A 26833-nucleotide genomic window follows, 5' to 3' on the forward strand; every position below is an offset into this window, starting at 1 on the left:
TTTGCATATAATGTGATATGTTGCTCCAGTATCAAGTATCCAAGTATCTCTATAATTTTTAGTAGTAAAAAAACAAGTATGAATTGTACCTTGTTTGTCCTCTGGTGGTTTGAATGATGCCACAAGAGAATTCACTTGAGAAGGCCCTGTTTCATTTGGTCCTAGTTGAATTAAAGACATAATTTTCTGATACTGTTCTAGAGTAAAAGTGAAAGTGTGTCCTGCATGCACACCAGAGATAGCAGTTGAATCAGTGTTCATGTTAACCTTTGTCACTTCTTGCTTATAGTTTCCTCTCTGCATTATTGATATGTCATCATCATAATCCTGAAAATCCTGCTGTTTAGATTGAGCATGATTTGCATATGCATTATCAGGTTTCTTTGGTTGAAAGCCAGGAGGAAATCCATGTTTCCTGTAACAATAGTCCACAGTGTGTCTTGAGTTTCCACAATATGAGCATAATTTCTGTTTTGTGCCTTGATAAAAGTTGTTGAAACCTCCTCTTCTTTAAAAGTTTCCTCTAAAATTGCCCATGCCCCTTCCTCTTGCATAGCAGATGTTAGACTCATAGTCTATATCATAATCAGACTCATTGTTTCCTTTTGCCATAAAGACATTTGAGTCACCACCTGGTTTGTTTGCAGTTGCCAACTGCCTTTCATATTGAATCACCATAGAGAAAGCCTTCTTGATTGCAGGAAGAGGTTCCTGCATTATTATCTGTGTTCTAACAGGAGAGAAATTCTTATTCAAGCCTTTTAGAAACTTTATTACCTGATCACTTGACTGAATCATTTTAATTGTTTCTGATACTCCACAGGGGCACTTAGGTTCACAGTGACAAATAGGAATTGATCTCAGATTGAGTAACTCATCCCAAAGAGTCTTCAGATGAGTAAAATACTCAATTATTGACATTGAACCCTGTTTAAAACTGTATATTTCTTCTTGTATGTCCCCAATCCTTCCAGAATCCCCTTGTGAGAACCTATCTTTCAAATCTTTCCATATTTCATATGCAGTGTCAAGGCAGGATATGCTATCAGCAATAGTTTGAGTCAATGATCTATATAACCAAGACATGACTAGAGTGTTACACCTCCCCCAAACAGCAAAAGTATCATCATCAGCTTGAGGCATAACAATTGAACCATCTACAAACTTAAACTTGTTTTTGGAAATCAATGCCATACGCATTGATCTGAACCACGAGTGATAGTTGCTTCCATCTAACAAATTTGAGACTAAAATGAGTGAGGGATTCTCACCAGGATGTACAAAATACGGACTGGACATAATATCTTCTGGTCTAAACATCTGAGCTGCCATTGATGAAGCTTCAAATCAAATAACAGAGAAGAAAGACGATCAAAGAGTAAATTGATCCAAAAAACAATCAAAAATTGAATCAATCAACACGAAAATCAATCAACAATCAATCAATCAAGAATCGATCAAGAACAATCAAGTAAAAACGACGATCAACAACTTATCAAGAGCACAATGGCTCTGGTACCATAATAAGAACTGAGAGAAAAACAAACTTTATTAATCTCAGAGAAAAAGTTTTTACAAGATTAGCTTGAGTTTAATGCTTTCAAGCTCTATATATAGAGACTAAAAATAACTGCCTCTAACTAACTAGATTCTCTCAAAATGCAAACATTCCTCGTGTTCCTTTTGATGAACTGGATACAGCTCATATACAGCTCACCATTTGCTGATCTGGCAACTCACACAAAACTTCACTGCATGATCTGAACTTCTTCTGCTGTCATGGAGCTTATTTCTTTATCAACAAGAAAACAAGAAACAGGGAGCAGAAGTTGCAATGTTGGCATGAAACACATTATATACTGCATTAGTCCTTGAGATGTGAAGGTAAGATTAGGGTTGTGGAAGGTTTTCTAAGAATAGAAAAATCTTCTTCATTGAATACATAATTATATGTTTGAAGGATATAGGTGGTGGTTGATTGGGAATGGTTTAAAGGTCAGGAATTTGAAGGTTTGGTGATGGCGATTCAAGAATCACAGAAACATAAGTAGGTCTAAAATCAATAAAAATTAGGGGTGAAGGGTGATTAGACTACTCAGAAAGATTATAGACATTATTTTTATTAGAAATTATAAAATATAAAACTATTTCATGAAATATGTCATCTCTAGAAATAAAAATTTGTTTTGTTTGGAGATTAAACAACTTGTAACCTTATATTCTTGTTTAAAAATCTAAGAAAATTCATTTTGTTGCTCTGGAATAAAATTTTGATTTGTGAGAATATACGTTTGTGCCAATAGCTAAGCATCCAAAAACTATATGAGAATAAGATGAATGTTTGTTATAATATTTATAAAAAGGAGTATTATTGAACTGAATAGGAAATGGAGTTCAGTGTATGAGATAAACAGAATCTAAAACACATTTTGGACATAGATAAACAGGCAAAGCGGATTAAAAGTATAATGGTCTTGCCATATTTAAAGGAAATTAAACTCCCTGTATCACTCAAGTCTCAGGAAATTTCAAAAAGATCACTAAAGTCAATTTTCATATAAAGTGGTCACTGAACTATACCTTTTATAACAAAAATATTTCTACTGTTATGAAAAGAACACTAAACTTTTTGTGAACTACAAAAAAATCATTGGATTGTTCCTTTAATTACAAAAAGGTCACTGAACTATGTTCCTTTTTGTAATTTTTGCATGCCACGTAAGCAAAAATGTTAGGTTTTTACGTCGTTTTATATGGGTGAACCCTTTTGTAATAAAAGATATAGTTCAGTGACCATTTTGTAAAAAAATTGACTTTAGTGACATTTTTGAAATTTTCTAAAACTTGAGTGACCTTGGGAGTTTAATATCCCATATTTAAAATATGTTGGTGTTTCTTTCTATAATGTTGTTTTGTTGAGGAGTATAAACACATGATTTTTTAAGTAAAATATCATCTATGAGAAAGAAGTCGGACATATAAAATTCTAGATAATTATCTGATCTAATGATTTTAATAGTTTTTGAAATTGTGTTTTTACAAAAAAAACAAAAAAAATGAATGTGAGATCTAACTTTTGCCTTAGATTTCAATTTAAAAAATCCAAATATATCTACTGAAATCATCAACTAGAGTAAGAAAATATTAAAAATCTTTAAGAGAAACATTTTGACAAGGTCCTTATAGGTCAATATCAAGTAAATCAAAACTTTCATTAGTATTAGATTCACTTACAAAAAACGGTAAGCGCTTTTTCATAGAAAAATGATATTTGTCACAAACTTCAGTAGAATTACAAGGAATAGAAGAATATATCTTTTATAGTAGAACGCAGGGTTTGACAAATGTCCTAGTTTGAGATGCCACAAATCTAAAGATATATTTTTGACAGAAACAGCTTTACAAATGTTTTTACAATCAGTCTCTAAATAATATAATCATTTTTTAACTAGTCCAATCATCCTCCATTTGTGAAGTTCCTAAATATAACAAAAGTTTAAATGAAATATTATGCAAAATTAATCATGATAAGTAAGTTTACTTGCAAAAATCATATTAAAACTGAATATTGGAACATATAGCACATCCACTAGAATTAATGAATCAGACAATTGTATATTACCAATAGGGTTAATCGAAATTTAAATCACGAATTTTATTCTAATTTGCAATTACAACATAAATTTTAAAACTTGCCATTGTTAGTAACCAACTTTCATTTTTTGGCAAATTGGTACACCAATCTAAAAAAATATTGACGTGGACATTGTAATATACTGACATGTGTCGTTGCATGATTAGTCGGTATATCAATTTGCCAAAAAATGAAAGTTGGTTACTGACATTGCCAAATTTTAAAATTCGTATTGTAATTGCAAATTAGGGTAAAGTTTGTGATTTAATTTGCAATTAACCATTACCAATATGTGTAAAATCAACTTGGTGACCATTTGCTAAACCTTTACTCCTTTCACAGGCTTTCCACTTATAAACATCTCAATTGAATATGTAATATGGTATGTGGCACCAGTTTCCACAATCCAATAGTAATCAAAATGCTTAATAGAATTCAAATAGGTGTGAAGCATGTTACCTGGAGAAAAGTCTAGTTTGAAAGTAGCAGCCGATGTGTTCACATGTGTGCTGGAAATAACCCCCGGATCTCCATTTAGACGAATCAGGGCCAAGATTGTGGCATATTGTTCATCTATGTAAAGTAAAGAAATATTATAATTTGTTTTGTTAGACTCAGTCTATAGGTTTCCAAAAAAACTATAGAAATAGCCAAAATTATCAACTGATTCTAATTCCACCATGAGCGTAAGTAGAGTGTTTGTTTTTGAACTGATATCTAAAAGGATATCCATGCTTCTTGTAGCATATATCAACTATGTGATTGTGAAAACCACAAAATGAGAATGTAGACTTCTTAAAGGTGTTATAACTATCTTTCTTAGCAAATTGAGGTACAGTCTTTAGAAGACCCTTTCCTTAACAAAGAATACATTAGATTCATTAGTCACAAAAGAATCTTCATTAAAATTTCCTTTAGTAAATAAAACATTAGAAGTAGTCATTCCAGTTTGACTCACTACCACATAAGTCACTTTCAGCAACACATGCAAGGCAACACTTTTAATACTGCTGCAATAGTATGTATAAGGCAACAGAAAGATTACAGTTAAAAATTGTTGCAAAGAAATTAACAAAAATCACGAATTTGCAACATAAGGTAACAGATATAGGTAACTGCTGCATTAGCATAAGCAAATGCAACAGTTGGACTGAATCTAGCAACACTTTTAAACCGCTGCCTTTTATTACATCATATCAAATTACATTTTTAACTATATTATAAGTCTTAATAAACAATTAACAACTCAAAATTACAGTAAAAGTTTAAAATCAGTAAATAACTTGATGAGACCATAAAAAAATTATAGAAGTTCATTTCATTTAAAAAAATTAGTTAATAACTTAATGTTTGGTTTCATTTCACTTAAAGCTTTTATTCTCTGATTTTGGTAAGCAAAGTATTATTATCTAAATTTGGTACAATAGCTCGTGAATCACCACTTATCTCAAATGTTTGAATTCAAAAGTTACTCATCTTAATTAAACTTATAGCATCTCTTCTTTTTCAATATGTACTAATTACTCATAATTTTAATTAATAAATTTTAATAGATATGATTATAAATAGATAGATTATAATTGATTTGAGTATTATCAGCAGGTATTAATTTATGAGTTCAGTAAAAAAATTAAATATTATAATACAATTAAATAAATCAGCAGGTATTGACTTTTCTATTCAATAGCTTATATTTCTATTTTAAAATTTATAGTTATAATGCTTAAGCTTTAATGGATGACGGTGGACATATTTTTATAATCAATAACCTTCAATTGTCATATATATAGGCTTCTCTTTCAATTTTAAACATAAAAAACAATTTTAAACATAAAAAACAAAATTACTCAAATTGAGAGCGAGCTATAGCTTCTGTTCGACTTCTTCTCTCCAAAACTATCCTTCATCGTCATCGTTTAAACACTGCAATTCTATCTCAGCTTTGCGATTTAGGGTTTCTAGAATTTGCTTTTTGCCACTGTTATAGGTAAAATCACTCTAATTTGCTTAACTTTTAGGTGCGAATATCAGTTCATAACGATTGAGTTTCTCTTTCAAATTCAGCGATTGAGCTTCTCTTCCATAGCCATCGTCATCTTCATCGCCATCACCAAAGGTAACATTTGTTTCTCTTTCAATCTCTAATTCATCGCCAAATGTAACATCTGTTTCTCTTTCAATTTTATTTTTTATTTCATTGCTAACATCTCTTTCTCTTCTAGGGTTTACTGATCTCTTCAAATGTCTTCTTTAAGGTTTGTATAATTTACTGATTCTTCTTTAATCTTCAATGTAGTTAGGGTTTACTGTTTGTGAAATAAATTCTTATGATTGTGGATGTAATCAGGGTTTAATTAGGGTGAATGCTCTTAGTTTGGTTAGTTTCTTTGTGAATGCTCTTAGTTAAGTTTGAGTTATAAGTGTAGTTATTTTCTTTGTGAAATGCAGGTATGGCTTTCATCTAGATAACTTGAAACATTTTAAGAGAAGGAAAAATGGAAAGAAAAATATTGTTGAAGTGAGGTCAACAAAAAAAATATACTGCCAGAGATTTGCAGCCAGGCCTAAGAATCAAAATAGTCAATCGACTCATTCTTATTCAGAATCTAGGACTTCAAAGGAAAAAAGAACTAAAGAAAAAAGCGGTGAAGTGAAATCCACGAGAGCAGCTCATGCAATTGAAGAGGATTTAGTCGATGATGCTATTGTTAGCGAAAAGCAAAGAGAACAAGAACATCTCGAAAAGGATACGGAGGAGCAAGAAGAAACCGAACATCTTGATGAGAATATTGAAGTACAACCGAATGAAGAGACAAGTTCAGGTATCAAAGATTCTTAGTATTATTAATCTGGTGCAAAAGTTCTGTGCCTTTTCTCTGTTTTCTGTGTTAGGGTGTGTGAGAGTCCAAAATGTTTTTCTTGCAACATATAGGCCAATTTTTTTAACCACATGATATTAAAATTTCTAAGAGAGGAGGGTGAGCCTGCAGGCCCAAATTAGTAACCTTATATTCTCTTTTGTTTAAACAATAGTCATTATAGCTAAGTCTGATTTATAATCCTCTTAAATGCAATTTTCTAAAATAAATTGCAAAAACAATTTAGCCTATCTATTTAATTTTCTGCTTATGTAATTCTAGAAAAGAACATAATCTCACAACATATATGCGCTGGTAAAAAGATTGAAATGAGAAAATAATGCATTTGTGCTAGAAACAGTGTGTCAATATATATATATATATATATATATATATATATATATATATATATATATTAACTATGCATCTCATCATAATCACATTGGCTAGTGAAATACAAACCAGCAAAACACATTATTGAAAAGCCTATATGCATATGTGCACCTCTCTTCAGAAATGCAACGGACTACAATTTGCAAGATGTGATACCAAATATCTAGACAACAATTTCTAGTGTTTGTTAAATGTATGGCATATGTATTCTGGGGTTGATTAAGTGTGGCATTTGTTCAGAAATTTTGACATGAAAAGTTCGACACCTGCTTGGAACTTTTGCCTTTTGAAGTTTAAACAACTTCTTTTACTGGAAATAAATTTAGTCTCAAATGAAAGATTTAGTATAAACTAAGGGAACTGTTAGTTTTAATCTTGTTCATGGCTAGTGGGGTAGACAGTGTCTTACCGTAGTAACATTGTTATTTATGTGGGATAATCTCTTCGAATAACCTTATACCGAGTGTTATTTTTCTCTCCTTGCATGCTTGATCTTTGTATATTCAAATGTGGAGTTAGTCCCATCTTCTTATTATCATGTTATGGCTTTTGCAAGTTCTGTATCGGGTGCAGCTGACTAATATCCTTTATGAATCCTCGGGATCTTTGATAGCCATACTTGTACCAGTCAGTCTTACTTAAATATTTAGGGGTCCTTTTGTTTATCATCACTTCTGATAGGAACTTTTTTTATAGTAAAATTTGGGTTAAGAAAATACGTTACATTGTTGTAGTACATAGAATAGAGCAACTTGCTTTCTGGGATTTTTATGGCATATGGTTCAAGGATTGTTTAATTAGCTAAAATTTATCAAACATAGAAATTGTTTCTTGACAAATCTGCATCTTCTGCCTGTTCCATTTAGGAAAAGAGCCCAAAGAGAAAAGAACTAGAGGACCTACTACATTGAGTAAGCTTTCTCGGTACAATAGCTCGCAATTCCGGACTTGCTCCTTTGAACTATGAGAGCTGGCGTAAAGTACCTTACAAGAAGGAACTATGGAAGTATGTTAAGGTATGAGTCCGATTTTACTCATTTGGATTTGATTCTTTTCACGATTAATCATTGAGTATGTTTTAATTTATTTACTGTTGAAATTCTATTGCATAAAAGGTATATAGTTCCCGAGGAAGGATAAAGATGGGTTTTAAAAACTATCGGGGATAATTGGAGAGTTTATAAATGCAGATTAAAGAAGAACCATTATTATAAGTTCAAGACCGATAAATCAAGACTTGCATCTCGTCCATCCCAAGTACCGGAGACGCAATTTAAGGCTCTTCTCAACTATTGGAATACTGATTTTGTAAAGGTATTTTTATTTATCTTATTAATATTATTCTTTTCTCAAGATTTTCTATTAAATAATCAGCTTTCATGCCTTATATTCCCCTTGTCTTTTCTGATCTTGAATTTGTCATTTCCATCTTGTCTTTTTACAGCGCATTAGTGAGATAAATGTTCAAAATCGGAACCAACAGAAGGATATGCATACTGCAGGGCCAAAAAGTTTTGCTAGAATAAGAAAAAAATTGGTAAGAATTTAATTTAATTGATTTAATTTGATTTCAAACTATGACATGATTTTCACCAACGGTTTTATAATTCCATGTTGCAGCAAGATGAAAAGGAGGATAAGGCTGATCCGACTTTGGCGGAAATGGTCATTGCCACGCGCAAGAGAAAAGCGGGCCGTTCATACAAGGAATCAAGGGAAGACACAACTAGCAAAATTGTAAGATTCAATTTCGCTTCTACTTTTCAAATATTTGTGCTAGGCTAAATGCATCAGAGAGAGGGAAAAAGAAACATTTTAGTATTAAGGGTACTGATTTTATCAATGATGTTAGAATGGGGACCTTTGCTATTGATTTGAAGTGGGTACGTTATTAAAGTAAAGAACATTTTTGTTAAATTGCCTAAAAGAAATTTGGTTATGTAGAATGTCGTTATTTATGTAATTAGTAATCATCCTTTAAAAAAAGAAAAAGGGAATGTGCAATAGGAAATGAAATATGAGAGACAATAGTAAAAGATACCGTTTTTTATTTGTTCAGCCTTTTGGAAATAGAAAATTATACATCTTGTGGAGGCTGTTCATTGTCCATGAATATAGAATGTCCTTATGATGAGGTTATTTGTCCTTTTTAGTGAATGTTTTCCATTTTGTGTAAATTCAAGTCTTGTGTTTTTATGTTCTGTTTTGTGTAAATGCAAGTCTTTGTAGTTGTCTGTAGCATTATAATCCAAGATCTGGTTGTTAGTTTGTCATATTTCTGATACTATATTCTGTCTTATTTGGCTGCAGTCCAAATTGCAGGAGCTCCTAAACAGTGGAAATGATTCTTTTTCCACTGTTATAGGTGAGAGGCCTCCCGGTCGTGCATTTCTGTATGGAAGAGGGGTTACAAGAACCAATTTGAAGAACGGAGTAGGATGCAGTTCTTCAATAATTGTACCCGAAGAGCTTGTGCAATCTATCACGGACAAGATAAGGAAAGAACTGAAAGATCAATTTGACAAGGAGATGGCTGGGTATAAGGCGTTATTTGAAAGTGTTATGTTTCAAGTGAATCCGACAGTAGTTGAACCAAGTGAAAATTCTGATTCTGAAAGCGCTCAATTTTGATTGAGAGCTCCTCTAGATAAGTACCAGTTATGTTTTGTAGTATAATCGTTATGTTTGATGAATACATTTTCTTTTTGTGATGTAATAGATGGAATTTGAATTCTATGAATATTTCCGTCTTCTAATTTTAGTAAATATTTTATGTTATCCATTTTTAGTGAATGTTTTCTGTTTTTAAATTTAGCGAAATAGTTTCCGTTTTTAATTCTTGTTCTTTAAATATAAACTGTTGCGTATTCTATATAAACCGTTGCTTCAAGTTTAGCCAAACCATTGCATCAGTATATATAAGTGTTGCTTAAAGTAATATCAAATTGTTGCCTTACAAAAACAAATGTTGCCTATAATATTATAAGTGTTGCTTAAAGTAATATCAGTATATATAAGTGTTGCTTAAAAATCGTTGCCTTATCAAAGTAAATGTTGCCTAAAGTACTGTACAAACCGTTGCCTTAAAAAAATAAATGTTGCCAAAAATGCATTACAAAACTGTTATAATAGTTGTTTCAAACCGTTGCTTTTGTTATTAATTGCAACGATTTTTTTTCTATTACAATAGTATAAAAAAAACTGCTGCAATAGCTATCAAAACCTACTGCAGCGGCCGCAAATGTAGCTGATTGAAAAGCTTTGCAATAGGCCTAAGGCAATGGTTTTTACACATATAGCAACACTTACCTAGTGTTGCTGAAAGTGACTTATGTGGTAGTGACTCAATTCCAACTGCCTTTCAAATTAAAGAACTAAAGCGAAAACCTTGTCGATAAGAGGTAATGGTTTAGTCATAGTAATTTGAGACTTAATCTGAGAAAAGTTCTCATTTAGTCCTTTGAGAAACTTGATAACATGATTATTGTCATGATATTTCTAGATTGCATTTGTAACTTCAAAAGCACATCTAGTTAAACAAATGCAACTAGGAATATGTCTCAGATCTGATAATTACTCCCAAACAAACTCTAAAGCTGTAAAATATTCAGTAACAGACAAATTATTTTGCCTTAAAGAATAATTTTTTTCATAAAGATCTCCAATAAGGATTTCATCTCCTTGAGAAAATATTTCTCGAAGATCATTCCAAATGTCATGAGCATTATCTAAACAAGAAATCACCTATTAAGCCAAGAAACCACCATACCTACCATGCTCTATATATTGAATCACTACCACATAAGTCACTTTCAGCAACACCGGATAAGTGTTGCTTTATGTATAAAAACCATTGCCTTAGGCCTATTGCAACACTTTTCAATCAGCTACATTTACGGCCGCTGCAATAGGTCTTGATAGCTATTGCAACAGTTTTTTTATACTATTGTAATAGAAATAAAACTGTTGCAATTAATAGCAACAGCAACGGTTTCAAACATTTACTGTAACAGTTTTATAATGTATTTTAGGCAACATTTATTTTTATTAGGCAACGATTTTTATAGTACTTTACGCAACATTTATTTTTATAAAGGCAACATTTATTTTTATGAGGCAACGATTTGTATAGTACTTTAGGCAACATTTTTTTTCGTAAGGTAACGATTTGGATAGTACTATATGCAATGGTTCATAGAAAGCGCAACAGTTTATATTTGAGGAACAAAATTTAAAAGCAGAAATTAAAATTATTCGCTAAATTTAGAAACGGAAAACATTCACTAAATTGGAATAACATAAAATATTCACCAAAATTAGAAAACGGAAATTATTCATAAAATTCAGAATCGGAAAATCTATCCATTACATCACAAGCAGAAAATGTTCACCAAAGTATTTTTTAAAAATAACTAAACATTGAGCGCCTTTTTTGCTACGGAACCATTTTCCACAAATATTTTGCTGAAATCCTGCAAAACCACAAACAATAATACTGAGAATATGCAAGCATAATATATAATAAGATACATGTGCAAAAGAACAAGTACTTAACTAGAGGAGTTGTCACTAAAAATTAACCGCTTTTAGAATCTAATTTTTCACTTCGTTCATTTTCCATCGGATTCACTTGAGACATAACACTTTCATTGTTTAGTTAAAGCTGAATTCTCTTGATTAATTCTTGATATTGTGTTTTATTTAAAGTCTTTAAATTAAAAACAAATTAAACGACACTTTTTGACTTTGACTTTAGGACAGGTATAATTTTCCCTTCAAACAACATGTTTCATCATTGTAAATGTTGATATAATGCTAACCTATAACTGGATATAAACCACTATTTGGATAAAACACAAAATTCAACAAAAGTAGAGTAGAAACAATTTCTGATTGCAAAAACAGAGTTACAGATGGGAATCTTACAATCTTGTTAGTTGTATCTTCCCTTAATTCCTAGTAAAAACGGCCCGCATTTCTCTTGCGCGTGGCAATGAACATTTCCGCCAATGACTTTGATGGCAACTTCTTAGTTAAGCTCCTTACCAAACCTGCATAAAAGACAATGCATCAAGGAATTCTAGCAAGCTCCTTACAATAATTAGAATACCATTATAACACCTTACTTTAGGAACAACAACAACCAGATAAAAACAATGATGTAAGAAAGAGGACACTTTGGAATTCCTAGACAAGCAAAACTAATTCTGACACCTTACATGAGAATTTTGACAAACAAGAAATTAATAACAACAAGAAAAGGAGTAAACTTATTTCATAAACAAATGCAGACGGGAAAAAGCAAACAAAATTTATAGGGTCACAAAAAGAGTCAGAAAATACAATTCATGTGGTCTATCTCATATTAGTTGCAGGTTCAGAAATAAAATGCTACTAGAACATACATTAATGTGGTGCACTAAAAATAGGTGTTTCAGGTATAATACTTACTGCATTTCTATAATTCTGGAGAACTTCTTCCATCCATGCTGTAACATTTAAAGTCGGTCTCTGCTTCCTTCCTAAATCCAGTCAGCAACTCTGCAAAGATATTCAACATAAGCAAATCAAAACTCAGACCAAGCATACATACCTTTAAACATGTATAAAACATTCAATGATTCATTATCAGAAGTCTAGTATCATATTAAAATATAAAGTAGGTAACTAAAATAATAACTACAGTGATTATTCACCTAAATGTTTATTGAGTTGGCAATTGTAGTAGAATCATGTATGTCTGTAATTTACTGTACTGAAAGAAACATAAACATTATTTAGAATCCGGTTTACACTTTACAACTTAAATGATGGTTGAATATTTCAACTTCTATGATTAAAGAATAGAAAATATTTAACAAACTATGTAGTATCATAACTTAGTAACAACGGATACTAATTTAGTAGACTACGCAAACTGCATTGCATACCATTTTGATGCTCATTTAAACTCAAAATGGCATCACTTGCATCACAACAAAGAATAAGTAAAAGAGTAATTCCTGAAACAGAAACATCGGTATAATATATTGGAACATTATAGTTTTCTATATCAATTCATGGTGAAACACAAATAGCTATGTCCAAAGTAAAAGCATGTAGCCTCCATTGTTTAAAAGTTGACAGTAGAGAAATTGGCTTAATAAAAGTAAATGAGCATGAAAGGCAAAATAAAAAAAATAAAAGTTGTGACATAGAACCACTTTTGCTATCATTAAGGTTACATATGAATCATTTAAAATTTCTCTTGAGATTATGTCAATAAAAGAACAGCAAACTCATAACAAGTAAAAGCAGGCTGATACACAATTCAAAACAAGTGGTACAACAAACTGTTGAATCTAACAATTGTGTCAAAACACATAATTTAATCATAAATATTAGATACTAATACACAATCAAAAGCTTTGTGTGATAAATAAAATCACCCTTATAAATGCTCAAACTTAAGCCCACTGCTCCATTGTAATCAAAAGTTGGCAAAATAACACTAAACTTCACACAACCAAATCATAACCAGAATATCAAGAATTTTAACTGATTAGTCAATAACAATTCTAGTTTCCATTAAATCTAAATAAATAAAAATGAAAATCAAATTCAGATAGATTAATTTAGCTAAATTATTACTATCAAAAGTACACCAAAACACTCATAATTATAATTATAATTAGACTTACTTAGTAGGTGAAGACATTAAAAGAGATCTTATTATCCGTAAACTCTAGGTTGCGCACTGTAAATGTAATTGAAAATGAGATTAGCTTCAATCGATGAAGAAAAGAATAGATTGAAAATAAGATTACCTTCAAATTATCCGTAAACCCTAGGTTGCGCACTGTAAATGAAATTGAAAATGAGATTAGCTTCGATCGATGGAGAAGAGAATGGATTGAAAATGAGATTACCTTCGAATAATCTGTAAACCCTAAGTTGCGCACTATAAATAAAATTGAAAATGAGATTAACTTTAATCGATGGAGAAGAGAATGAAATTGAAATTGAGATTACCTTCAAATGATCCATAAACCCTAGGTTGTGCACTGTAAATCAAATTGAAATTAAAAATAAAATCAAAAATAAAAATGAAGAACGATCGCTTACCTTTAATCGAAGAGAGATGGCGAAGAGAGATTACAAAAAAGAATATGGAGATTGACATTGATTTAGTAATTTGGTGAAGCTTTAATGAAACCAAACATAGAGTTATTTAGTGATTGTTGAAATTGAAAAATAATGTTAATATCTCATCATCTACTGCTACTTAATAATATGTCATCATATTTATGAAAATTGTACAAATTTGTGGAACTGGTAGTCTCGTACAATACAAAAGAAAGAACTTTAACAAAAAAAACTATGACTTAACTATCCTAGAAGAAATGGATTAAGTTTTTTTAGAAAAAATAGTGGAGAATGATAATTACAAATATAACATAATAGGAAAAATTAAATTATAAAAAAACTTCAAAACTAAAAAATTTGAGATTTTAATTCAAAATTTAATAGAGTGATTTTGAATTTTTAATGAAAATATAGTAAAAGATTTCACATTTTAATGAAAAATTATAATTAACAATTTTCAAATTTTTTATAGTAATTAAGATAAGACAACAGTTTAAAAGTGTTGCTAGATTCAGTCAAACTGTTGCATTTTCTTAAGCTAATGCAGCAGTATTCCATATCTGTTACCTTATGCTGTAAATTTGTGAATTTTGTTAATTTCTTTGCAACGGTTTTTAACTGTAACTTTTCTGTTGTCTTATATATACTATTGCAACGGTAGTGAAAGTGTTGCTGTGTTAGTGTTGCTGAAAGTGACTTATGTGGTAGTGAATTTTTCCTTAGAGGAACATATATTGATCCATTAACAAATTTTTATTTGTTTTTGGATAAAAGTGATAACCTCATCTATCTGCACAGGGTGTGCAAATTTCTACCATGTAAGGGACTCGAAGCGATAACTAGTGAAGGATTCTCACTAGGATGAAGGAAATAAGTACTGGAAATGAATTCATCTTGTATCATCCCCCATTGACGCTGTTAGCCATTGAAGCTATAAAAAAATTGTTATTAAAGAAAAAACAAGTTCATATGATATGCGGAAGAAAGATAGAGCTATGCTCTAATACCATGTAGAAAAATAGAAGCTTTATTGATTTGTTAAAACTTAGTTACAATCTAACCTGTTATTGCTTTATATATTCAACAATTAATAGAAAAAATAACTGTTTAACTAAGATTCTTAAACTGTTAAATAATTGTCTAATCTTAATAGAAGTACTAACTATTTTAACTGATGGAACCATGCTTCTTTGGAGAGACTTGCAAGACTATGAGAGGTCAGATTACTCATCGGATGGTTGTCATTTGATTGACACTCTGATTGTAAAGTCAATTTAGATTTTACAAATAGCTTAAGAGCTTGTATAGTAATTTATGATAATGTGTTGTTAGGCATTACCTCATGCTCCTTTTATAGTAGTATGGTGAGGATATACCTAATAGTGTCGAAGTAGGATTAGGATTCCCATATCCGAGTAGGATTAGGACTATTATATCATAGTTAATATAGTTTGGGTAGGACTCTCCATTTATCTTCTAGATGGTCCGATATCCTTCTATATGATACTATAACCTTCTAGATTGATGTAGAATTGTGTAGACACCTATTTTCTGGACAGGTAGAAAAGTGATAAGGGACAGCGTCCGATAATGATTTCCAAAGATACTTGTCCGTGTGACAAGCTAGTGATCCGCTTGTTAAAATTCGAGTGGACTGGATAGTCATGCAGCGACAAACTTAAAAAACGGAAGCGTAGTTGTCGCAAGTAGCCTATAAAAATCCAAAAGAGTCGTGATTTAGTATAAGAAATTGTACTAATTATTATGCCTTAGAAGTTTATGGGCAGTTTTGTAGGTTTGACTAACGAAATTGCCTAAAATAAAACCCTAGTGGTCCTAAAAGCCCTTTTGATACTTTTAAGGACGAAAGCATCCTTTTTGCCACCTTTTGCATGGCACACATAAATTAATACGAATTTCATAATTCAATAACCTAAAATAGACTTTTGACCTAATCTAAACCCTAACCTAACCTTAACCCTAACCTAACCTATATAAATAGCATAATTAAAGCCCTAATCACGGGTGACACGTATAATAAACAAAAACCCTAATTTTTCACGTACGAAAACCCTAATTTTTCACACCCCTAGGCTAAACCACCCACACACAAGCCAAATTTCAGTCAATCATTTGAATGGAATACGCCCAGATCTCCAAACAATGACCCCATAACTTGGAACAGTATGTCTGAGGCCCTAAATTTAGCTCTTATCACGTTTTTATCATTATATAAGCATGTTATTTTGATTTCTAATGTAATAGGATGCATGCTTAGCTTTCTCTTACGTTCTTGACAGAAATTGCCATGATTGCCATAATTTGACATACTTTTCATTCTACATCCATGTTTAGGCTATTTTAATCACTTTTAAACATGCTATTTTTGTATGTATTAAATTCTAGACATCTATTTATGCATTTTTGTGTAATTTTGTTACGTTTTAGGTCAATAACCGAACTGCTCTAGATTTTCATCTTCTAGCGGGCCATTGGAACAGAGTGGCTCCACCGCCAAAACAGAGTGGCACCGCTGCCATATCGTGTGGCACATCCGACACTCTTGGTAGAACCGTGGTGCTCTATTCCTTAGCTCCTCGGATCTTCATACCCGCCTATAGATAATCTTTTAGTGTTTAAGGGTTCATTTCGGCTTGGAATTTCTCTCTTTGAACCCATGAGCTTGTAATTAATTGTAGGATTTATTCTTATAATTATCTGGTCTATTCACAATTAGTATATTTCTACCATGTTAGTGACAGTACGCATCGCCATTTCACAATGGGCTTCAAAGCCCAACCAACGGCCCAACAACTTCCAGAGGTATTTCTCGCTTTGTTTGAACCTGGAATCAACTCCGACTTGGACCAGTTGACTCATGTTGACTAGAGGAACAACTTATGTGTTTTGACAAATCCTAAATCCGGTTGTATTGACAGGAAAACTACAAACAATACCCAAACATTCGAGAATGAGGATTAAAAGTATCTCTAAACCTTGTATGTATATCAACTGCTGATTTGGATATGTAAATATTGTTTAATTCTTTGAATGTATGTCTAAATCTATCATTAACATGACTAATATGATAATCACATTTACATCCGGTTTAGGCTTTATGCATGCAATTGAAATAAAATCCACATGTGGATGTTGTGTCTTAGAAAACGCAGGATTAGATGCTTGCTTAGGAGTACTTTCTATGCCAATTCAGATCGAGTCATATGCGAGTCTTAAATGTAATGCATGTTTACATTTATGCATTTACTTTCCAGTTTTTTTCCTGTTTATTTACCTTTCTATCCATTTAATTTCCAGTTTGCCATCTTTAGTATTTCTTTCTTTTATGAGATGCTATTTCTATTCAGGATATGTCTTTTAAATCGATAATTTCAATAAGCCAAGTCAAGAGTTAGGTTGTGTCGAAGAACCCAAATATTTTAGTCCAATGCATGGCATTGCATCCATATGCGCGTAAGATTGTCTAGTTGGTTAAAAAATTATTTCCTAGCTAAGCTAGTTGTCGACTCCATTTTTAAAATAAACCAGATTGAGGTTGTAATAAGCCTAGGCAAGCCCAACCCCCGCTCGCTCACAAGTTGTATATGTAGAAGGAGTTCTAATTCAGAAAAGATAACATTTTATATGAGTGTATGCCACCTAATACGGGTGAACCCTTTTGCTAAATCTTGAGGGATCCACCTAGGATAGGTGAACCCTATGGGTGAATCCTAAGGGATTCACCTAAGATGGGTGAATCCTAAGTGATTCACATAAGATATGCGAATCCTTGAGGATTCGGTTGTTTGTCTGATATTTAAGTTGATCTTCCATATTTGATATGGTTCAGATGCATAGCTCTGGTATTTGGACCGATACCGAATTTTACTTTGTTCATAGATTTGAAACAAAATGAAAGGTTGTGAATGCCAACTTTTAAAAATCGTGATCAAAATGAAACTACGTGTAAAGGTCGTGATTTTATATGTAATTAACCCTTGTTTAAATGACTGCAGTAAACTCTATTTGTAGGTACATTCAAAAATGTCAAACCTTTGCACATTTGTCAGTTATGAACAAACCTTTTAAAATCGGAAAATATAACCAGTTTTTGCATATTATGTTTCTTTTATAGCCATTTTTAAACCGGTTCAGTTTTTTGCCAGCATGTCGGCGACTTCAAATCTGACACAGCAAAACAACGTCTGATCGAATCAAAAGGTTTGGCTATAACTAACACAACGTGCAATGATTTGTGTATAACTGACACAAAATTCAATGGTTTTGCTATAACTGACACAACATGCAAATATTTGGTATTTTATTTTGATTATGCCTATTTTAATGTTTTTTTTATTGTTTTTTTATATTAAGCCATTATATATTTATAATTTTAAATAAATATAAATTTCATATTTAATTAAAAAATGTTTATGTATAAGATGTGTATATAGCTTGATTTAAACATATTACCAACAAATGATATATGTTTATGTGTTAACACAAAATACCTTAAATGAGGAAGAATCCCAATTTAAAATATACATAAATATGTAGGTTCATGAGCTTTCCTATGTTGGATGTTGTAAGACGTTACCATTGAAAATCATAAGGCGCATTGTTCAAAAGACTGCAGTAAATTCTATATATAGGTACATTCAAAAAAATCGAGCAGGCATACACCTCAAACAACAGAAAAATAAATTAAATCATTGATAACATAAATAAGAGAAAGGTTAATGATATTATTTAGTAAATGCATGTACCAACCATGTTTGTTTTGATACATCTACTTCATAAAAAAAATGAAGCCGTTTCTGGGGAGATTACTACCTAACCAGTGTGAAAAATACTTAAACCTTTGGTTGATGGAGTAGATCCAATTCTTATTAGGCTCAATAAATATTTCACCTATAATATTCATCGTAAAAATATGATATGGCTTATGACCCTGAGAAAAACTCTCTAATCACAAACTATCAAATATATATTTAATTAAAATTATAAATATATATTAGCTTAATTGTAGACATCTATTTCTGAACAGGTAAAAAGTAATAAGGAATTGAAGTATCAACCGATGATTTCCAGAGAAACTCGTCCGGGTGACGAGCTAGCAATCCGTATTTTGAATTTCAAGGGGGCTAGATTAGTGCAAAGTGAGAAATTTGAGGGATTAAAGCATAATTAACCGCAAATAGCTAATAAAAATCTGAAGGGATCACAATAAAAGTCTAAGAAATAGGACTAACTACAATTCTTTAGAAGTTTTTGGGCCGATTTGCAAGTTTGACGGACTAAATTTCCCATTTAAAAACCCTTGTGGCCCTGGAAGCTCTTTTGATACTACTAGGCACAAAAATAACTTTTTAACCACCTTTTCACTGCACTAATCATTTAATACGAATTTAATGTAATATTTATCCTAATTTGTATTTCAACCTAATCTAAACGCTCACTAGCAAACTTCTAACATACCTAGAAAACCCTAAACACCAACTTAACCCTATATAAACTACCATTAACTCATTAATCAGGGGGGTGAAAATTAATGAGACACAACACATAATACAAAGAACGAAAAACCCTAAATTCTAGTAAGGCATAGCCAAACCAGCTCCCACTACATACACAAAATTTGTTCGATGCCAGACCAGAAGTAAAGCTAATACACTTCAATCAATTAAGCACACGCTGTTGCACTTCGATTTAGAGCTAGATTCAACATCCGGATTTCCAAAAAATGAGGCAAGGACTTAGAACGGTATTTTTGCGGATCCATTCGTCTTTCTGTCCATTTACTGTTATTATTAGTATAGTATGTTTTCAATTATGTTAGTTAGGGTGCATGCAAAGTTGTTTTCTTCATAATTTCCATAAACTATTGATCCTATGTTACGACACATAATCGGAGATCATGACCGGCGCTAGGGTATGGGTAATGGTCGTACCGAAACCTGTAGTTAGCCTCGTGGAACATCTAACGTCACAATTTAACCTGCATAGAACTTGCTCGGGGGCAAGTGAGACTTCAACCTAAATCTAACAGTTTATAATAACAACATATATATAATTAAATGCTCAGTTCAAACCTGAGACTCTAATAGCATGCCAATAATCTAAATATTCCAGAATCCAAAGTATAACATGCTAAAGTAAAATAATAGGCAATCAGACCAACTGGCGAAACAATAGAATAAAACAATTACAATAATACTAGTACTACTGCGGTCTAAGAGTTTAAGTAAAGTTCGACTCTTTTATTCAATAAAAATAAACCTTCGAGAATCAAACAAAAGGAGGTTCACAACTCGCTTAAAACTGTAAACCTAAAAAATAGTTAAACAACGGGGGTCAGTTTCCTTAGAGGAGTTCATACTAAGTATTGAATCAATAATAAAAAGACGAGAATACATTCTCGTCGAAACCAAAGTAGGAAAAAGATATAACTCCGCCGATAACCAAAGTAGGCCATATAATAATCCGTCAAATATATATTACCGGTGCACACAGTCTCGATGATGCTAATCAAGTAGCTCGTTTCGATCCAGATCCATAACAAGTTAAAAACTCTTTTAAAGCTGCATTTACAATATGTAAAAATAATATATTTTACTTAATAAAGCGGTAAACGATAATACAAACTCACAGCTTGCAATTCACGTGATAATCCGAGGAGGCAATGTGACCCTGAGTGGACTCAGAAGTACGAGCAGCTACGAGTTCAAGAAAAATATAAATTTAGAGTTAAAAATCAATCCTAACTCTCAGGAGTATTAGACACCACATATGACTAGCACGAATATTAAATCAAGGCACAAATAACACAGTAAAGCATAAAATTTAAATAATTATAAAGTCAGCCACAAGCCTATTGAATTCTCGCTTTTAAAATATAATCAGGAATCGTAAACTTAAATAAAAGTAAATAGAAATATTATATCCAATTTAATCATTCCAACGTAGTGAGTCAACTGAGTCAACACGTAGCTCAGTTTCTTCTCACATGTCAGGCGACCAATGTCTAACCCGATCCAACCATTTTATCAAAAATATAATTCACAGATTATAATATCAAAAATAATAATTTTGATCAAATAATAATTTATAATTAAAACGGAACTCAATAGCTTTAACCTTAAGTAACCAATATCTAAAATTAATTACTTAGCCAAAATAATTTCAGAAAATAATTTAAAGGTTAAAACGTAATTATCGTTTTCAATTTAAAAATATTGAAACACAATCCCAACGGTTGAAAGTCCATTACATTAAGAAAAGCCCATAACTCATTTAATTTAGGGTCTTTTACACAAATCCCCCAAAAGAGATGCTACCTATTGTTTATACCTCAAGATTTTGGTTTTGACAGTAATCACTCAAAATAATAAAAAAGTTTACATTAATCTCCCATAACCCAAAATATACTAAAAATAAGAGAAAATAGGACAATTATAACCCTATAAGCAAAAATAACGTGTCTTTTCAAACAAACAAACAAAACCTTCTTCATCTTCTACCTCCGTTAAATTGTCGCCATTAAAGCTGAAATAATGAGCCATAATTTGTTCCAGCGGAGGAACAACCACCGACCGGTCCGACGACAGTTGTTAAAAAAATTAGAAAGAAGGAGCACTAACGAAGAATGCTATGAATGGTCGGACTGATCGTGCTTGGAGTTCCGGCGGTGTCATTATTCGTCGGACTTATAAATGAATGCGAATATAGACTATGAATATGAGAAAGAGAAGAATTTGTATGAATTTTAAGTGGCGATTGTTTTGATATACGATGGGTTTTTAGGGCAAATCGCGATTCGCAACGTCCAAACATAGTGTGTTGAAATTGGAGAAAGAAATCATATGTACAGGTAAAAGAAGAACAAGGAATGGGTCCATAAGAAATAGATTAGGTCGGGTCAAATATAATTGGGTAAAATTGTTTTGTTGCAGTGAAACAAAATGAAGGCTAAAGAACTTTGGTTGTGCAGGTGTGATTCTAGCAGATTAAGTTTCTAGTATTTTCCTTCTCTATAACGGTCTTTTAGTTGCTATTATTCAGCTGTCACTGTTTGTTATTTTTTCATCCATTTTTCTGCTATCTTTTCAGTTAAGTTTGGAATTTGAGTAACACTTGGTTGCATCTTGTAATTTATGAAAAAGATCAATGAATTTATCTAATTATAGCTGATTTCTTTATTTTTTCTTAATAGGAACCTTGTGAATTGTTTTAATAAGGCATGCTATTTTGGATAGTGAAATTGGTACTGCTACTGATTCTCTCCTATCAAACAACTAAATTCAACAAGCTGGACTAACAAAATTTATAGTTTTTATTGGAGATTTCCATGTACCCAATAGTTAGTTTAGTTTAGATCTTGGTAGTGAAATGAAATATAAAATTTAGTAAATCTCATTTTTACAAATTTAGTCTCTTGAATTTCTGATCATGATCATGATTTTCTTATCGAACAACTATTAATTTAATTAGAATAAATTAATTTTAAATTTATAATCAGTTTACTAATAATTTAATTTAAATTAGTTTATATTGAGTTGATATAGGTTCACATCCGGTTCACATCGGGTTGATATTTGATTTTATAGACTATCAAATACATTTCACTTAAAAGAGATATTCAGTTTGTATATTAAACTAAATCTCAAATTCACTCTATATAAAATGTCATTTAAGATTGTAAAAGAACAATCAGATTTTTTTTATTAAAAATTAAATTAACTTAGTTCAGTTTATATAGGTTCATATATGATTCACATCAGGTTTATATCAGGTTCACATCAGGTTCACATCAGGTTCATATCAGGTTGATTTTTGATTTTATAGACTGACAAATATATTTCACTTGAAAGAAATATTCAATTTGTAATTACACTAAATTTTAAAATTCTCTTTATATAAAATGTCATTTAAAATTGTAAAAAACATCAAGACAAATTTTATTAAAAATGAATTAAGATAGTTCAATTGATATACATTCACATCCGGTTCACATCAGGTTGATTTTTGGTTTTATAAACTGATAAATATGTTTCACTTAAAAGAGATATTCAATTTGTGATTACACTAAATCTCAAAATTCTCTTTATAAAAAATGTCATTTAAAATTATAAAGAGCAGCAAGACAAATTTTATTAAAAAATGAATTAAGATAGTCCAGTTGATATAGGTTCACATCCGGTTAACATCAAGTTGATTTTTGGTTACGTAGACTGTCAAATCCATTTCACTTAAAAATATATTCAATTTGTATATTGCACTAATCTCTCTGTTTAAAATATCATTTAAGATTGTAAAGAGTAACAAGACAAATTTTATTAAAAACTGAATGAAGATAATTCAGTTGATATAGGTTTACATCCGGTTCATATCAAGTAGATTTTCAGTTTTATAGACTGTCAAATATATTTCACTTAAATTGAAACATTTATAACAAGTTTTGTTGGATTCACTAAAAAATGAATTTAAATTAAATTTACATTAAATTTATATTAAACCTATATCAGAACGAATCAACATGTTAAAAATTAAAAAGAAAAATAAAATAGCCAAAACAAAAAAAATGTGATTCAGATTAGACCTAAACAAACAAATTTCACAAAGCTTAAAACATTGATTACTTTAAATAACTATTTGAAACTATTAATATTTAATTTGATAAAAGTCAAAAAGGTTAACATTAAGGTTAATTAGAAGGAAATAGCTGTAATGGAGCAAGTAATAACAGACACGTTTTGCAATGCATACAATGAGAATTTGAATAGTATCAAGTGAATCCAAATCTACAATACAAAATTAAAGACATGACTCTTCTCTCACCTTCATCACCTGTTCAATTCATTATGTATCAACATATTTCTCCTCCTCCTTTCCCTACTTTTTCTTCAACACTTCAATTTGTCCATTTTTTATATTGTCACTACTACAATTATTATTATTACAATCGTCGGCAGCAGTAAAACTGCTAAATTTATAAATTTTATACCGTAAACTCTCAACATATACCTTACTTGTACTAATGGAAGCGGCGTCGATGTCTCTGATAGAGTAATTAGTTCCATTTCCGATTATTTTGAGAGAAAAGAATCTCAAGATCAGTTTCCCCAATTAATCTCTACTCTGCTCCACTATCCGTGTTGATTTTATAAAGTTCATCATATCCTTTGCCAACTTCTCTATCAACGGCAACGTCGGTGTGATCTTCATTGGCCACCATTAGTGACGAGTTTCTCCGCAGCAGAAGTGACGTTACCTAGAAGAGTTTTGTTCGTTCTTGGAATTTCTTCCCTCATCTGCAATAGTGACAGCCAATTCATTGGCTTTAGATTCAACAAATTTATCGTGCATCAGCACCGCCGATCACTGCTAATGTAGAAGAGAAGAGAAAGTGAAGGGGAGGGAATTGGGTGTATAAAGTACACATTAGCAAGTATAAAGACAAGGATAATTTAGTAACTTGTAAATGAAAGGGGTAGAGCTGAAAATGGAAAATTAAAAAAGGGGGATTTTTGCTAAAAAAATTATGTTGGGTCACTAACATAAACTTTTCAGATTTTGAGGTATATGGTGACATTTTCTCTTTAATTTAATTCATGAAACAAAAATTATGGATCATGCCATTTAGGCCCACTCATGTTTCAAAACAATAATTTTGAAATAAAACAAGCCTGCCATCAACTTCATCTTTCTCATACCAAAACCATATATAAAATATATAAGTTACAATAACCTATTTTGAACAAACAATTGCTGTAACCTACTTTTATAAGAAATCACAACGAAAATCAAACCAAGCCTAATTTAACAACCACGGAAACGCCTATTGACAATTACGGATTTAAAATCCTTCGGCAACAATCATTAATAGCAAACGCAGCCATTATTTTACATTGGAACAACGTTGGGAATGAATCGCACAAAGAGATTAAGACAAACAACAACCAAACAGCTAATAACCACCAATTTATAATCTTAAAATCACATCAAAAACAACCCTATGAATTAAGAAGCAATAGGCAGAAACTCAAGAATAGAAACAGTAAGCAATTCAAGGAGAAATCGTTAAGTATATTCAAAAACAGTGAAACGACGACACATATAACAGATAGAATAACATACTCAATTATAATTCAAAGTTTAGGATCGTAGAGGAGTTAGTTAGCTACGGAAGCAAACAAATGGATCTCGATCAGTGCAAAACGAACAAGAACGGATCAAAATACGGAGGAGTGTCAATATGAAACTAAAACTGAAACTAAAAATAATGAACCGTACGGCGATTATAACAGAGAATTTAACGTACCAATTTTAATTCTGAAGCATAGAGATCGAAGAGGACTGAGTTAACTATAACAGCAAACAAACGGAACTTGATTCGGTGCTAAAACAAATTAGAACGGATCAAAATACAGAACGTTGCGCTATAGACTTAAAACAAAAAATTAAGATAGAAACTTACCGATTTTTTTTCCAGCGATGAACTATGAATTTGGATAGGATATCAGAGAGTTTTGGCCAACTAGATGACGGCTAGTGTTTTGTTTAACAGAGGAATGATTTTAGGTAAAAAAAAACGTGTTTAAATAAGGAATGAAAGAAGAAACTGTTGCAGTCAAAGAATTAGGTAAGATGCTGTTTCTAACTTGTTACGGATTCCTAATTTTGAAGAAGCAAATGAATGTACATGGGCTATATGATTATGGCCATTAAATAATAGGTTGGGCCACTTCAACGTTGGAAAAATAAGAGAAAATTAGGAAAAATACTCTCTTTTTAAAAATAATATGATTTCCTACCTCAATAAAGAAAAGATAGAGAAAATACTTCACCCTTTTAATATAGTTATTTTTTTACTCTAAGACATGTTTATATTATAATTATACATACTTTTTATTATTATTATACTCTAATCATATATCTTTTACTCTAATCATATTTTATTACGTCACCTGTCACTTTTCTTTTTCTTCTTCTCTTTCTTCTTCTTTCTTTTCTCTACTTTCTTTTTTGTTCGTCATTTTTCTTCTTTTCTTCTTCTTTATTCTTCTTTTCTTCTCCATCTTTTTTTTTTCATTGTTGTTCCTTCATCGATCCGTTGTCGCCCCGCTATCGTTTCGTCGTCGCTCCGCCGCTTTTTGATATTGATTTTTAGCGATTTTTTTCTTAATTTGTGATGATAGATACAATTTATTTTAACTTTCAGATCTAAATAAATTACTCTTGATTTTTTCAAGTTTAATCTAAAAATCTGCATAAAAAACGATGTTATGATTAAAAAAAACGATTTTCTGCACAAAAAACGATTTTCTGCAAAAAAAACTGCATCTGATTATCATATAATTATCACTGCATTATCATATCATTATCATAAAACTGAAGAAAAAAAATATTTTTTTTTATAAAAAACAACGTATGGTTATCATGTGAGTATCACTGCATTATCATGTAGTTATCATAACACTGCAGAAAAAAAATATTTTGTACAGAAAATAATGTTTGATATCATATCGTTATCATAGCATTACCATGTCGTTATCATAACATTATCATATGATACCGAGATGATAATATTTATGGTACCTATATGATAATATTTATGATAATGTATGATAAAATAATGTCTGATTATCATGTTAATATCACTATATTATCATGTCGTTATCACAACACTGCAGTATGATAACTAGATGATAATGAAGTGTGATAAGGTTATGATAATTGGATGATAACGGACGTGAAAATACAATTATAAAAAGATTCATGATATCAGTAATAACCAGATGATAATCAAATAATAAAGTTATGA

The 26833-nt window shown here is 31.2% G+C and overlaps 2 long non-coding RNA genes across 2 annotated transcripts; both read right to left on the reverse strand.

Moving 5' to 3' along the window:
* Positions 1-11825: 11825 nt before the first annotated feature.
* Positions 11826-14067, reverse strand: LOC126655133 (uncharacterized). Its single transcript, XR_007632936.2, has 4 exons — positions 13692-14067; positions 13566-13621; positions 12337-12426; positions 11826-11936 (listed from the first exon to the last, which is right to left on the reverse strand). It is a non-coding gene; the product is annotated as an uncharacterized LOC126655133 (long non-coding RNA).
* A 6182-nt stretch (positions 14068-20249) lies between these two features.
* Positions 20250-25678, reverse strand: LOC126655132 (uncharacterized). The gene is made up of 3 exons (XR_007632934.1): positions 25487-25678; positions 25331-25408; positions 20250-20726 (listed from the first exon to the last, which is right to left on the reverse strand). It is a non-coding gene; the product is annotated as an uncharacterized LOC126655132 (long non-coding RNA).
* Between the last annotated feature and the right edge of the window lie 1155 nt (positions 25679-26833).

Source organism: Mercurialis annua, linkage group LG7, assembly GCF_937616625.2.
Source record: "Mercurialis annua linkage group LG7, ddMerAnnu1.2, whole genome shotgun sequence".
In the NCBI taxonomy this organism is placed as follows: domain Eukaryota; kingdom Viridiplantae; phylum Streptophyta; class Magnoliopsida; order Malpighiales; family Euphorbiaceae; genus Mercurialis; species Mercurialis annua.